A 16,550-nucleotide genomic window follows, 5' to 3' on the forward strand; every position below is an offset into this window, starting at 1 on the left:
CCGCACACCAACAGGCCCTCCAGGCCATTTTTTAGCACCGGCGCGCAAAAAATGGCCCAGTCGTACCCACAGGAGCCCGTTTTTCGCCGGTTTGGGCCTAAGCTTGCGCCGGTGGACCCAGGACGAACCCGGCGCGCTGGGGTGCGCCTGGGGGCGCCGGGGAAACCGATTTTGGCCCGAACGGGAATGGGCCAGCCAAGTTAGCGACACGCCGCTTCGTCATCCTAATCGCCTCGGTTCCTGCGGGAATCAATGCCAAGGCTATCGCGCTGCCGCGCTGGTCAGCCTCCATTGATGCCTGATCGGCGGCGCAGTGAAGGCGCCGCGACGCGCGTCCCGCCCTCTCCCGCCACATGTCACCCGGCATGCAGATTCTCACCGCCCCGCTTCGCCTATAAAAGCCGACCTCCCCGCCGGTGAACGCTACAATCGCCACAACTCCCCTTCTATCTCGCCTCGTCTCACCACAGAAGCAACTCGCCCCCCTATTCCCTCGCCGACGAGCTATGGTTGAGCGGTACCCCGGCGACGCCGCGGTGGGGAACGGCTTCGGCAGCCGCCATCTCCATGAGGATGAGGCGTGCCTCCTCTACAAGGCCGACTATCCGGTGCCCCTAGACATGCGGGTGCCGGGCTCGTGCAAGTTGAGAGCCGGCGGCGTCTCCGTTTGTCGCTATCGGAGGAGCAGCGGAACGAGCCGAAGTACGTTGCCGCAGCCACACGCTGTGGACCATGTACTTCGGCCGCAACCGCGAAGACCGGATGGCCTCCACCAGCGGCATCATCCCCCGCGGCCGACTCAACGCCGACGGGCGACACGAAAGGTGGGGCGTGCCTGGCCGCACCCTCGAGGCCGTCCTCGACCACATCGAGACCGGCAACACGCCGCGCCTCGAGTACCCGGCGCGCCCGTCCTTCTCTCGCCGTCGTGGCAGTTTCCTGGATGCCGTGGCGAATGGAGGCGGTGACCTCCTCATCGTCGGGCTCCGGTTCGCTCTCCTCCGGGTCGCCGACGCTCCGCCCCGTCAAGTCGGAGCCACAGGAGACGCTGCTTGGGCGCCGCACCCGCAGCGGCGCCCTCGTCATCAATGAGGGTGGCCGCCCCTCCCCGTGTTCCCTCCACCTAGTCCGGCCTAAGACCGGGCCAGGGTTGCTCCCCGTCAGGAAGGAGCACGCGGAGATGGCCGCCGCCAACGAGACCACCCTCAGGTGGGCGAAGGCGGACTACGTCCACGAGCAGGTGGCGCGCCAGCGCCGGGCCTATGCGGGGATCTAGGCCCGGCGCTGCGGACGCAAGGAGGGCGGAGTCTCGTCCTCGACAGCAACGAGGAGGATGCGCCTGGGCCGTCAGACCCCCCGCGCGTTGGCGACCCTGGTCAGGGGTGCAGTAGGGACGACGGCGGCTCCGGCGGGACGCAGGGCGACGACGATGACGGCGGCGGCGGTGACTACACCCAGTTCTGGAGGCTCCTCATCATGTAGAAAGCGGGCTGCGGCCGGCGTAGTAGGGCTAGGCGTAGTTTCTTTGTTTTTCTATTTTTTGTACAAATTCGAATGAAAAACCGCCGAGTTTGTGCCAAATTCGTATCAGATCGCCGAGTTTGCGCCAATTTTGGGGGCGATGACTGGGAACGCAATCGCCCCCATGCCGAAAGTAAACGCTGGCTCGGCCCCAGACGGCGCTTTTTCGGCTTCCTGGGGTGCCGAACGGCTGGAGATCCTCTTAGCCATTGGTAAAGTGCCACCATGGACTGAGAAGCCAATCTGATGAAGGGTATGGAAGCAAAATAATGGCAGACACGCTAGTTCAGTTTTTTTTCACTGAAATCCGTTGGATTGCTCATACAAGTTGATGCACATTGTGCTAGGTGAATGAAATGTGATCAATAAAGCTAACAAATAATTACCTATTGGTTGTAACTCATGGTGGGCAGGCCTCACGAGCTTTGCTCGGACACATGAAAGCTCGGTGTGCCCACGGGGCGAACGGGTCGATCCGACTTAGCACTTTGTGCCCCTGAGTGTTCATGCTTCGCCACACAATACCTCTCCCGCTTCCCCGCACGTTGAGCTCGAGGTTTGGTCCATGGTCCGAGCAAATAAATGTTGTCCACACCTTTCTCTTTTTCTTGACAACAGAGGTCGAAGATCCAAGATTAAAGGGCCGCTAGATAGATCATATGCCCCACCTTTGTTGCGGGTAAGGAATACATATTGATAAAATCCCCCGATTTGTAAACTGAAGTATTTCTCTTTACTCCGTAACACAAATATCTAAATGGAAAAAAGTCACACCAATGCCTCTCATCTAGAGCATGAAAGACAATCTGGTTGTTGTGTCATAGCAAAGTCCACCCGAGAATTATGAAAAGTCGAGCGACATCATGAGACATTCTAGACAGAAATGGTGGTCGTGCCAGATGATAGGCTTGGCGGCAGCAAGGTAGTCATGCACGTTTGGAGCCCATGGATCGTGGCCATAGAGCCACGTGCCTGGAGCAGCTGGCTGGTGCGGCCTTTTGTTGGAGTGGTGCAGCCAACATCAGGAACAACTGTGGAGGCTCTCATGCGCTTCTTGGCAGAGAAGGAGCAACCAGTTGAATGTTTAGATTGCCACGGTGGTTCCCAGGCTTCCCTGTTGCACATCCGCTGCAATGAACCAGGGTAGAGCAGGTGCAGGAAGAGTTAGAGCAGAGGAGAGTGGTCCGACGAGATGCATAGAGGAGGCGAAGAGCCATCAATTTACTTTAAATTTCATGCAGAAAACCTGAAGGTAGCATAACTGAATATTCATTTATTGAAAAGCCATAAAACACAATAAGTTGACACATTTTATTGGATACTGTATCCAATTATTACAAAATGACGAGCACATTTTCGCAAGGAAATGGCACACCATCGAAACCCTTACTGGAAATATATGGAAAGGAATGGAACCCCGGGAGCTATCACACCTTTTCGATAGATGCAAAGAAACAAAAATAAGATTACACGGTACTGGACGGGACATGATGTCCAATTATTCAAGACAACAAGAACATTTCGACTATCTCGGCATGAAATCCCGGCGTATAGACTTTCTTATGCAATAGCTGCGGCAAATTCAACATCCTTGGTACAGACACGATCGCATCCAGTTGTGCAATTCTCTATGACATCTTTCTCTTGTTCACCTACGATGACTGCATGGAAGATAGCTTGCATTAGAAACAATCATTTATAGACAACGAGCAGCAATAAGATAGTCAGATGCATGTAAGGATTTAATCTTACAAGTGTTTGTGGTGTTGCAGACGGAGGACATGCATCCCAACTTGCAATACTCAATGACTTTTGCTTCGTCTGGGAAAACAAACCTCGTGTGTTTAAATACAATTCTTTGTGCTTGAGAGGAAGATGAAAGAATGGAAAGAATATGTTTACAGTTTACCTGCTTCCGGGTAAAGATTGAAGCGATCACAAGGACGCACACACTTGTCAAGAATTTTGCAACCACACAAGCTTGCACATGTTTTGCGAGAGGCACCCATGACACGGCATGCGTTATAGCAGTTTCTTCCCGAGGTGGAACAACAACAGCTCTTAGCTTCTACCTGGGCCTGCTGTATCACTAGAACTAGTATGACTACTACCATAATCACACTCTTACGACTATTGGTTGCCATATTCTCCGTGTATGTTTATCTCACAAAACTTGCTGATGATCTAAGACTTGCATGCCCTCTATTTATAGGAGATATTGCATACTGCACCTACATGCATCTCATAGCCACAAGGCAACCCTACAATGATGTGTATTATATTGGTGTTTGCCACCATGTGGAATTCACATCACATGATACACACATGCGTGTGTGTCCACTACGCCAAGAATTTTATGGCACATGCACTTGTTTTGCAACTTTAAAGCCCATGTGTATATATGTAATGGGATTAATCAAACACGGTTGGTGGGAATAACCACCCTTCTTCTCAACACTAGACCAATACTCAGTAAAGATTTGCTTGTTAGTTATTCGACTTGAGACTAATTAATTAATGAGATGCTAATTATTTTACCTTGTACTAATTCCTGATTAACAAAAAATGAACTACATGTGGAAAATATAGTAACATTATTGGAAATATAATGCGAGCAAAATCATTAAGCAAAAACTGTTATTACCAACCAAGGAATAGCTGAACTTAAACAATAAATGATCTATTATTTAAACAAAGCTTAAGGTCCTTGTACATATGCTATAATGCAGCATAATGTGTCAGGTAACATGACGGAGACCCGCCTCACTCTCCTCCATAGCCTCGGCCATGTTCTCCATCGCCACCTCGGGCCTCACACATCCGCGCATGCCGACCCTAATCCTCCTGTGCCGATGACTCTCCTCGCTCCTTCATTGATCTCCATCGCATTTGCATGCCCCCATGCGGTGCGCCTTGGATGAGTGGCTATCGACCTCTGCTCATGGATGCACCTTGGCCGCTGTGCCACTCGGCTCTCCATCCACCTCGTCTACACCCCGGCTTCAGCCACGCCGCTCAGTCACCCATCGCCCATCACCTCCTCGTAGATGGCGGCCGCCGGTGTTGATCTGCAATTGCAACGGCTATTATAACCCGCTGCCTAGCCGTCGCGCTCCATCTCGTCATGGTCCGTGATAAATCCTCAATTTTGTAGTCAACTTTGCTTATGTCCCGTCCTCTTACGCATATTTGTTAAATTTGTCTGTACCTAGACCTATTAGGTTCTGCTGAATGATGTAATGTCGGGACTTCAGATACACGGAATGATTATTGTCAATGGAGCAAACAGTTATCTGATTTAGTTCATCTTTATATTAGCATATACATATCATTCAAATATACGGAATGAAGTTTTTGTAAAAATAATCATGCCTTGAGGATGCATGATTGATGGTTAGTAGATTTTTAAGATGAGGTGTAGTTTTCTGTAGGTAAGTATTTTCTGATGTGATAAATCAAATCGAAGCTATTGTTATTAAATAGCTTATCATGCAAAACCGCACAATTTTGTCATCATCGCATTCATCTTATTGAACTGCATTTCCAACTAGTTTTTGTTGGAATTTGTCAATAAGAATGGATTCCACTTTACATGACCTGGAATATAAAACTTTAATTTTCCCTTCCGCAACCACCTCATTACACTCCAACTTTTTTAATCACATGAGCCTTGACTTAGACTAGGGCCTTGTGTTAAACTAAAAAACATAATACTCAAATACACCCTGTGACTTTTATCTTCTATTCACGTATCTCATTGTCCTTCATCCTCATATGGGATGCATGGTTCATGTCGACAGGAAATTAGAGAAGATATAGAAAAAGCACCTCAACATGATCAATCTTTTATTTTGGAGAAATTTTATCCAGTAATTAAATATACATATCTATGGCTCGTACTTGAACTTTTCATTCTCGACGGGAATTGTCATTGGTGGTATCGTATTTATATTTTTCAATTAATGCAATGTGATGCATCTAGATCCTTCCACAGACACTCGTACTTCATCCCTCTCCCCTTCATAGATTGTCTTCCTTTATCATGCCCATGTTGTTTGTGTCAACTTATATTTCATGGAACAAACCTATACTTCTTATTTCGTAATTGACATGATGTTTTGTTTGAACCTTTACGATTGCTATGACATAATTGTTTTACTTCAGTATCAACAAATGCACAATCACGAATATAGCACCTATCATTGTCATGTTAATTCTTCTTTGTTGTCTTTACACATCGATTAGATCTATTTTTTTTATTCTATCGAGGGAGATCAATTCACTAATGTGTGTCGTCTGCACTCTACTCATGTTGACTCTCCATATTTTTAAAGGAAAACTATTTTGTTGTGTTGGCGAATTCATAGAGCCCCCTAACCATCTTGTACTGGCATATGCACAATTGGATATTATCTCCGATGGTATATTTAATTATATGCAACTAATAGGTTCTCGATATATCATGCTATCCAACCTCATATTTACAATTCATCAGCATGATTCATTGTGCAATGTCCCCAAGATAAAAATGTAATGTGTGAACATGAGCAATACCCCCACCCACTCCCCCCATTTAGATCTAAATATTCGGTCCTACAATTCCAAATTGAAATTTATAGTGCAGAACACCATCGTTTTGATGACCATAGAAATGAATTTGGAAATCATCCCGATATCCACATGGTGTTGAGCACAACTAGAGGATCCCCACCATAATACCATGCCCAGACCCTCTGTATTCGCTAGAAATTGGTACCCATTCGTTCAATATAAATTCTCACCACACTCACCTCATCCGTTGATCGCACAAGCACACTGTCACCACCAGAGCTCCCTTTGATGCCATCCTCTCATTTGAAAGGGTCCACCCCATGCCGGTCAATGCTACCAAAGCTTCCATACTGCTAACGGCCACCACCAGAGCTCCCCCAATGCTGGACTCCTCCACTGGAGCTCCCTTCAGTGGCCATCGCAATTTTCACTTAACAAATCTGTCAGACGACTGCCATGAGCCATCTCTTCATCTTTGACAAAGAGAGAAACTCGATGCGAAGGTGGAAGGAGGTTATGTGTACTAGGGATGCATGGGTCCAGTTCGGGCAAGAGAATAATAGCTGCAAGGGGAAATGAGGCCGAGCCCTTGGCGATCATACAAGTGCGGAGGTTCCAATGGAACGACACATGGAGTTGTGTTCGAGACTTGGGAGTCCATAGAAGGGATCAACCAAGTGGGTTCGGGCAACGACTTCCGCATGTTGCCCGTCATCCCCCCAAACGGTTCCTTAACATCAAATTCGTTTGATGACCATTGTTGGGTCCCTCGGCTCCCGACCACTCCGTCTGTAGTTTCCCTACCAACCACCACAATCGGATCCCCATCTCTTCTTCCCCACTGATGGCTTGATCTCCATAGCATTAATGTGATGCTAACTGTATGCCATCTCAAGATGTATTATCCTTTGGCCCTGTGGGATCTTGTGCCTCCTTCTAATTCATCACAAGAAGCTCACTTGGGGTCTGCGTGCGGCCGGGTAGCATGCGAGGTCTGCGCTAAGGCTTCCTCTTCTAGGGCTGCGATCTCCACTGCTAGCTCCTCCGCTGCCACATGGGACGACTTTGTCATGGCTGCACGAGTGGCAAGCCATTCAAGGTGGCGCGACTCTTGGGATCAAAATTTCCTTCCCAAGCATTTGTGCACCCAAAAAGGAATTGAATTTGCCTGCGTACCCAGGATTCTAAAACCAATCAATGAGCATCCAAACAACATAGTTTGCATTACAGACAATTTTAGTGTCATGCATGGGTGATTTGGAATAGAACCCAATTCGGTTCCATGCTAAACAACATTGATATCCGAACCAAGTAAATGGCGACTTAAATTTGAGTGCTGCAACTGGCTTGTCGAACTGGTGGAAGCGGACTTAGAGTTTGCCAAATTTAGACAACATGTTATATGCAGTAATAGTGAACTACTTTTATTTCGAATATTAAATGGTGAAAAAACGTCTTGTTTTTTGGAGAGATACTCTAGTATATATTTCTGAAGTAGGAGAGTGAAATTTCATACCAAGGAGCCGAAATTGAAGTGCTGGTTCGGTATATGCACCAGCTAGCACACTTAGTAGGACAGTGGGGCAAAATTAAGCAAAGGCTGTCATCACGTTATGGTTGTTGGCTTGTTGCTATGTTGGACCACGTGATAGAGCTACCTACTTGGCCATGTGCACATCTCCATGAGGCAATAATATGTTTTCTACGACCCATGAACAAAACGTGAGGCATCCAGCAACAAGTCTTGAAACATTGTATTTCATTATAGTGGCAAGTTTATATCGGAACAAGGACCATATACTGGCCTCCCCTGTCCTGCTCCTCTGAGAACACTATTCGTTGTACATACATTTTCCTCCGAAGCATGTTTATATTGCGTTTCCATAACTCTAGTGCAGCCTACAGTTAATAATTGATATATGACCTACTGATTTATGCGTAAGTCTTCGTGCAGCCAATTATGCATATTATGGAGAACATCGCTCCAATTTTTGAGCTGAGAGCAGATCAGCATTGATTATTCTGACGAGCTGACAAATTCCTCAGTGATGGCCAATTCTTGGCAGTTAGTTTTATGTATTAGGGGCCAGAGCATCTCCAACCGCACACCAACAGGCCCTCCAGGCCATTTTTTAGCACCGGCGCGCAAAAAATGGCCCAGTCGTACCCACAGGAGCCCGTTTTTCGCCGGTTTGGGCCGAAACTGGCGCCGGCGGACCCAGGACGAACCCGGCGCGCTGGGGTGCGCCTGGGGGCGCCGGGGAAACCGATTTTGGCCCGAACGGGAATGGGCCAGCCAAGTTAGCGACACGCCGCTTCGTCATCCTAATCGCCTCGGTTCCTGCGGGAATCAATGCCAAGGCTATCGCGCTGCCGCGCTGGTCAGCCTCCATTGATGCCTCATCGGCGGCGCAGTGAAGGCGCTGCGACGCGCGTCCCGCCCGCTCCCGCCACGCGTCACCCGGCATGCAGGTTCTCACCGCCCCGCTTCGCCTATAAAAGCCGACCTCCCTGCCGGTGAACGCTACAATCGCCACAACTCCCCTTCTCTCTCACCTCGTCTCACCACAGAAGCAACTCGCCCCCTCTTCCCTCGCCGACGAGCTATGGCTGAGCGGTACCCCGGCGACGGCGCGGTGGGGAACGGCTTCGGCCGCCGCCATCTTCATGAGGATGAGGCGTGCCTCCTCTACAAGGCCGACTATCCGGTGCCCCTAGACATGCGGGTGCCGGGCTCGTGCAAGTTGAGAGCCGGCGGCGTCTCCGTTTGTCGCTATCGGAGGAGCAGCGGAACGAGCCGAAGAACGCTGCCGCAGCCACACGCTGTGGACGATGTACTTCGGCCGCAACCGCGAAGACCGGATGGCCTCCACCAACGGCATCATCCCCGGCGGCCGACTCAACGCCGACGGGCGACGCGAAAGGTGGGGCGTGCCTGGCCGCACCCTCGAGGCCGTCCTCGACCACATCGAGACCGGCAACACGCCGCGCCTCGAGTACCCGGCGCGCCCGTCCTTCTCTCGCCGTCGTGGCAGTTTCCTGGATGCCGTGGCGAATGGAGGCGGTGACCTCCTCATCGTCGGGCCCCGGTTCGCTTTCCTCCGGGTCGCCGACGCTCCGCCCCGTCAAGTCGGAGCCACAGGAGACGCCGCTTGGGCGCCGCACCCGCAGCGGCACCCTCGTCATCAATGAGGGTGGCCGCCCCTCCCCGTGTTCCCTCCACCTAGTCCGGCCTAAGACCGGGCCAGGGTTGCTCCCCGTCAGGAAGGAGCACGCGGAGATGGCCGCCGACGACGAGACCACTCTCAGGTGGGCGAAGGGGACTACGTCCACGAGCAGGTGGCGCGCCAGCGCCGGGCCTACGCGGGGATCAAGGCCCGGCGCCGCGGACGCAAGGAGGGCGGCGTCGTTGTCCTCGACAGCAACGAGGAGGATGCGCCTGGGCCGTCAGACCCCCCGCGCGTTGGCGACCCTGGTCAGGGGTGCAGTAGGGATGACGGCGGCTCCGGCGGGACGCAGGGCGACGACGATGACGGTGGCGGCGGTGACTACAGCCAGTTCTGCAGGCTCCTCATCATGTAGAAAGCGGGCTGCGGCGCCGGGCTTCAGGTCCTTGTACATATGCTATAATGCAGTGTAATGTGTCTGGTAACATGACGGAGACCCGCACCACTCTCCTCCATGGCCTCGGCTATGTTCTCCACTGCCAAGTCGGGCCTCCCATATCCTCCTGTGCCGATGACTCTCCTCGCCCCTTCATCGATCTCCATCGCATCAGCGTGCCCCTGTGTTGTGCGCCTTGGATGAGTGGCTATCGACCTCTGCTCTTGGACGCACCTTGGCCGGTGTGCCTCTCGGCTCTCCATCCACCTCGTCTACGCCCCGGCTTCAGCCACGCCGCCCACTCGCCCACCGCCCCATCACCTCCTCGTAGATGGCGGCCGCCGGTGTTGATCCGCAATTGCAACGGCTGTAGTGACCCGCTGCCTAGCCGTCACGCTGCATCTCATCATGCTCCGCGACAAATCCTTAATTTTGTACTCACCTTTCCTTATGTCCCGTCCTCTTACGCATATTTGTTAAATTTGTTTGTACCTAAACCTATTAGCTTCTGCCGAATGATGTAATGTCGGGACTTCAGATATACGGAATGATTATTGACAATGGAGCAAACATTTATCTGATTTAGTTCATCTTTATATTTGCATTGACATATCATTCAAATATACGGAATGTTGTTTTTATAAAAATAATCATGCCTTGAGGATGTATGATTGATGGTTAGTAGATTTTTATGATCAGGTGTAGTGTTCTGTAGATAAGTATTTTGTGATGTGATAAACAGAATCGAAGCTATTGTTATTAAATAGCTTATCATGCAAAACCGCACAATTTTGTCATCATCGCATTCATCTTATTGAACTGCATTTCCAACTAGTTTTTGTTGGAATTTGTCAATAAGAATGGATTCCACTTTACATGACCTGGAATATAAAACTTTAATTTTCCCTTCCGCAGCCACCTCATTACACTCCAACTTTTTTAATCACATGAGCCTTGACTTAGACTAGGGCCTTGTGTTAAACTAAAAAACATAATACTCAAATACACCCTGTGACTTTTATCTTCTATTCACATATCTCATTGTCCTTCATCCTCATATGGGATGCATGGTTCATGTCGACAGGAAATTACAGAAGATACACAAAAAGCACCTCAACATGATCAATCTTTTATTTTGGAGAAATTTTATCCAGTAATTAAATATACATATCTATGGCTCGTACTTGAACTTTTCATTCTCGACGGGAATTTTCATTGGTGGTATCGTATTTATATTTTTCAATTAATGCAATGTGATGCATCTAGATCCTTCCACAGACACTCGTACTTCATCCCTCTCCCCTTCATAGATTGTCTTCCTTTATCATGCCCATGTTGTTTGTGTCAACTTATATTTCATCGAACAAACCTATACTTCTTATTTCGTAATTGACATGATGTTTTGTTTGAACCTTTACGATTGCTATGGCATAATTGTTTTACTTCAGTATAAAGAAATGCACAATCACGAATATAGCACATAACATTGTTATGTTAATTCTTCTTTGTTGTCTTTTTACATCGATTAGCTATTTTTTTTTTCTTATTCTATCGAGGGAAATCAATTCACTAATGTGTGTCGTCTGCACAATCACGAATATAGCACCTATCATTGTCATGTTAATTCTTCTTTGTTGTCTTTACACATCGATTAGATCTATTTTTTTTTATTCTATCGAGGGAGATCAATTCACTAATGTGTGTCGTCTGCACTCTACTCATGTTGACTCTCCATTTTTTTAAAGGAAAACTATTTTGTTGTGTTGGCGAATTCATAGAGCCCCCTAACCATCTTGTACTGTTATATGCACAATTGGATATTGTCTCTGCTGGTATATTTAAATATATGCAACTCATAGGTTCTCGATATTTTATGCTATCCAACCTCATATTTAAAATTCATCGACATGCATGATTCATTGTGCAATGTCCTCAAGAAAAAAAAGTAATGTCTGAACATGAGCAATACCCCCACCCCTCCCCCAGTTTAGATCTAAATATTCGGCCCTACAATTCCAAGTTGAAATGGATTGTGCAGAACACCATCGTTTTGATGACCATAGAAATTAATTCGGGAATCATCCCGATAGCCACATGGTGTTGAGCACACCTATAGGATCCCCACCAGAATACCATGCCCAGACCCTCTGTATTCGCTAGATATTGGTACCCATTCATTCAGCATAAATTCTCACCACACTCACCTGATCAGTAGATCGCACAAGCACACTGTCACCACCAGAGCTCCCTTTGATGCCATGTTAGTAGGACAGTGGGCCAAAATTAGGCCAAGGCTGTCATCACGTTATGGTTGTTGGCTTGTTGCTATGTTGGACCACGTGACATAGCTACCTACTTGGCCATGTGCACATCTCCATGAGGCAGTAATATGGTTTGTACGAACCATGAACAAAACGTGAGGCATCCAGCAGCAAGTCTTGAAACATTGTATTTCATTATAGTGGCATGTGTATATCAGAACAAGGACCATATACTGGCCTCCCCTGTCCTGCTCCTCTGAGAACACTATTCATTGTACGTAAATTTTCCTCTAAAGCATGTTTATATTGCGTTTCCCTAACTTCAGTGCAGCCTACAATTAATAATTGATATATGACCTACTGATTTATGCGTAAATCTTCATGCATCCATGCATGCATATTATGGAGAACATCGCTCCAGTTCTTGAGCTGAGAGCAGATCAGCATTGATTATTTTGACGAGCTGACAAATTCCTCGGTGATGGCCAATTCTTGGCAGTTAGTTTTAAATATTGGGGTTAGAGCATCTCCAGCCACGCCCCCAACAGGCCCCCAGGACAGTTTTAGCGCCGGCACGCAAAAAAGGTTTTGCGCCGGTTTGGGCCGAAACTGGCGCCGGCAGACCCAGGCCGAACCCGGCGCGCTGGGGTGTGCCTGGGGCGCCGTGGAATACGATTTTGGTGCGAACTAGAATGGGCCCGCCGAGTCAGCGACCACGCCGGTTCGTCGTCCTCATCGCCTTGGCTCCTGCGGGAATGAATGCCAAGGCTGCCACGCTCCAGCGCCGGTCAGCCTCCATTGATGCCTCATGGGCGGCGCAGTGAAGGCGGCACGACGCGCGTTCCGTCCGTTCCCGCCAGCCGTCACCCGGAACGCAGGTTTTCACCGTCTCCCCGCTGGTGAACGCCATATTCGCCACAACTCGCCTTCTCTCTCGCCTAGTCTCACCACAGTAGCAACTCGCCCCCCTCTTCCCCCGCCGATGAGCAATGGCTGAGCGGTGCCCCTGTGACGCGGCGGCGGCGAACGGCTTCGGCCCCCGCCGTCTCCATGAGGACGAGGCGCGCCTCCTCTATGAGGCCGACTATTCAGTGCCCCCAGACATGCGGGTGGCGGGCTCGTGGAAGTTGAGCGCCGGCGCCATCCCGGTACCCCCGGTGCCCACCGGGGCTGAACGGCGGGCCGTGATCGCCCGCATCCGTTCATCGCTGTAGGAGGAGCAGCGGAACGAGCCGAGGTACGCCGCCGATAGCCAGACGCTATGGAAGATGTACTTCGACCACCATCGCGAAGACCAGATCGCCTCCGCCAATGGCAGCATCCCCCGCGGCCGACTCAATGCCGACGGGCGGCGCCAATGGTGCGGCATGCCCGGCCGCACCCTCGAGGCCTTCCTCGACCACATCAAGACCGGCAACACGCTGCGCCTCGAGTACCCGACGCGCACGTCCTTCTCTCGCCGCCGTGGCAGCTCCTGGACGCCGTGGAGAATGGAGGCAGTGACCTCTTCATCGTCGGGCTCCGGTTCACTCTCCTCCGGGTCGCCGACGCTCCGCCCCGTCAAGTCGGAGCCGCAGGAGACGCCGCTTGGGCACCCTCGTCATCAACAAGGGTGGCCGCCCCTCCCCGCATTTCCTCCGCGTAGTCCGGCCGAAGACCGAGCCGGGGTTGCTCCTCGTCAGGAAGGGGCACGCGGAGATGGCCGCCGCCGACGAGACTGCCCTCAGGTGGGCGAAGGCGGACTACGTCTGCGAGCAGGTGGCGCGCCAGCGCCTGGTCTACGCGGGGATCAAGGCCCGGCGCCGCGGACGCGAGGAGGGCGGCGTCGTCGTCCTCGACAACAACGAGGAGGACGCGCCCGGGACGTCCAACCGCCCGCGCGTTGGCGACCCTTGTCAGGAGTGCAGTAGGGACAACGGCGGCTCTGGCGGAATGCTAGGCGACGACGACCACGACGATGGCGTCGGCGGCGACTACACCCAGTTCTACAGGCTCCTCGGCATGTAGAAGGCGGGCTGCGGCCCCGACATAGTAGGGCTAGGCGTAGTTTGTTTGTTTTTTCTGTTTTTTGTACAAAATTGAATGAGAAATCACCGAGTTTGCGCCAAATTCGTATTAGGTCGCCAAGTTTGCGCCGATTTTGGGGGCAACCTGGGGGTGGCGACTGGTAAAGCAATCGCCCCCACGCCAAAAGTAAACGCCGTTTAAGCCCCAGGCGGCGCTTTCTCGGCTTCCTGGGTGGCCGAACGGCTGGACATGCTCTTAGCAGTTGGTAAAGTGCCACCATGGACTGAGAAGCCAATCTGATGAAGGGTATGGAAGCAAAAATAATGGTAGATACCCTAGTTCATTTTTTTCACTGAAATTCGTTGGATTGCTCATAAAGTTGATGCACATTATGCTAGGTGAATGAAATGTGATCAATAAAGCTAACAAATAATTACCTATTGGTTGTAACTCATGGTGGGCAGGCCTCACGAGCTTTGCTCGGACACATGAAAGCTCAGTGTGCCCACGGGGCGAACGGGTCGATCCGACTCAGCACTTTGTGCCCCTGAGTGTTCATGCTTCGACACACAATACCTCTCCCGCTTCCCCGCACGTTCAGCTCGAGGTTTGGTCCATGGTCCGAGCAAATAAATATTGTCCACACCTTTCTCTTTTTTCTTCAAAACAGAGGTCGAAGATCCAAGATTAAAGGGCCGCTAGATAGATCATATGCCCCACCTTTGTTGCCGGTAAGGAAAAAATATTGCTAAAATGCCCCGATTTGTAAACTGAAGTAGTTCTCTTTACTCCGTAACACAAATATCTAAATGGAAAAAAAAGTCACACCAATGCCTCTCATCTAGAGCATCAAAGACAATCTGGTTGTTCTGTCATAGCAAAGTCCACCCGAGAATTATGAAAAGTCGAGCGACATCATGAGACATTCTAGACAGAAATGGTGGTCGCGCCAGATGATAGGCTTGGCGGCAGCAAGGTAGTCATGCACGTTTGGAGCCCATGGATCGTGGCCATAGAGCCACGTGCCTGGAGCAGCTGGCTGGTGCGGCCTTTTGTTGGAGTGGTGCAGCCAACATCAGGAACAACTGTGGAGGCTCTCATGCGCTTCTTGGCAGAGAAGGAGCAACCAGTTGAATGTTTAGATTGCCACGGTGGTTCCCAGGCTTCCCTGTTGCACATCCGCTGCAATGAACCAGGGTAGAGCAGGTGCAGGAAGAGTTAGAGCAGAGGAGAGTGGTCCGACGAGATGCATAGAGGAGGCGAAGAGCCATCAATTTACTTTAAATTTCATGCAGAAAACCTGAAGCATAGTAGCATAACTGAATATTCATTTATTGAAAAGCCATAAAACACAATAAGTTGACACATTTTATTGGATACTGTATCCAATTATTACAAAATGACGAGCACATTTTCGCAAGGAAATGGCACACCATCGAAACCCTTACAGGAAATATATGGAAAGGAATGGAACCCCGGGAGCTATCACACCTTTTCGATAGATGCAAAGAAACAAAAATAAGATTACACGGTACTGGACGGGACATGATGTCCAATTATTCAAGACAACAAGAACATTTCGACTATCTCAGCATGAAATCCCGGCGTATAGACTTTCTTATGCAATAGCTGCGTCAAATTCAACATCCTTGGTACAGACACGATCGCATCCAGTTGTGCAATTCTCTATGACATCTTTCTCTTGTTCACCTATGATGACGGCATGGAAGATAGCTTGCATTAGAAACAATCATTTATAGACAACGAGCAGCAATAAGATAGTCAGATGCATGTAAGGATTTAATCTTACAAGTGTTTGTGGTGTTGCAGACGGAGGACATGCATCCCAACTTGCAATACTCAATGACTTCTGCTTCGTTTGGGAAAACAAACCTCGTGTGTTTATATATAATTCTTTGTGCTTGAGAGGAAAATAGAAGAATGGAAAGAATATGTTTACAGTTTACCTGCTTCCGGGTAAAGATTGAAGCGATCACAAGGACTCACACACTTGTCAAGAATTTTGCATCCACACAAGCTTGCACATGTTTTGCGAGAGGCACCCGTGACACGGCATGCGTTATAGCAGTTTCTTCCCGAGATGGAACAACAACAGCTCTTGGCTTCTACCTGGGCCTGCTGTATGACAAGAACTGTTATGACTACTCCCATAATCACACTCTTACGACTATTGGTTGCCATATTCTCCGTGTATGTTTACCTCACAAAACTTGCTGATGATCTAAGACTTGCATGCGCTCTATTTATAGGAGATATGGCATACTGCACCTACATGCATCTCATAGCCACAAGGCAACCCTACAATGATGTGTATTATATTGGTGTTTGTCATCATGTGGAATTCACATCACATGATACGCACATGCGTGTGTGTCCACTACGCTTAGAATTTTATGGCACATGCACTGGTTTTGAAACTTTAAAGCCCATGTGTATATATGTAATGGGATTAATCAAACACGGTTGGTGGGAATAACCACCCTTCTTCTCAACACTAGATCAATACTTAGTAAAGATTTGCTTGTTAGTTATTCGACTTGAGACTAATTAATTAATGAGATGATAATTATTTTACCTTGTACTAAT

At 49.4% G+C, this 16,550-nt stretch overlaps 2 long non-coding RNA genes across 2 annotated transcripts; both read right to left on the reverse strand.

Annotated features, from left to right (window-relative positions):
• Positions 1-2,773: 2,773 nt before the first annotated feature.
• Positions 2,774-3,699, reverse strand: LOC123083638 (uncharacterized). The gene is made up of 3 exons (XR_006439341.1): positions 3,431-3,699; positions 3,274-3,342; positions 2,774-3,182 (listed from the first exon to the last, which is right to left on the reverse strand). It is a non-coding gene; the product is annotated as an uncharacterized lncRNA (long non-coding RNA).
• An 11,589-nt stretch (positions 3,700-15,288) lies between these two features.
• On the reverse strand, positions 15,289-16,166 carry LOC123083640 (uncharacterized). Its single transcript, XR_006439342.1, has 3 exons — positions 15,911-16,166; positions 15,754-15,813; positions 15,289-15,653 (listed from the first exon to the last, which is right to left on the reverse strand). It is a non-coding gene; the product is annotated as an uncharacterized lncRNA (long non-coding RNA).
• Between the last annotated feature and the right edge of the window lie 384 nt (positions 16,167-16,550).

Source organism: Triticum aestivum, chromosome 4A, assembly GCF_018294505.1.
Source record: "Triticum aestivum cultivar Chinese Spring chromosome 4A, IWGSC CS RefSeq v2.1, whole genome shotgun sequence".
Classification (NCBI taxonomy): Eukaryota; Viridiplantae; Streptophyta; class Magnoliopsida; order Poales; family Poaceae; genus Triticum; species Triticum aestivum.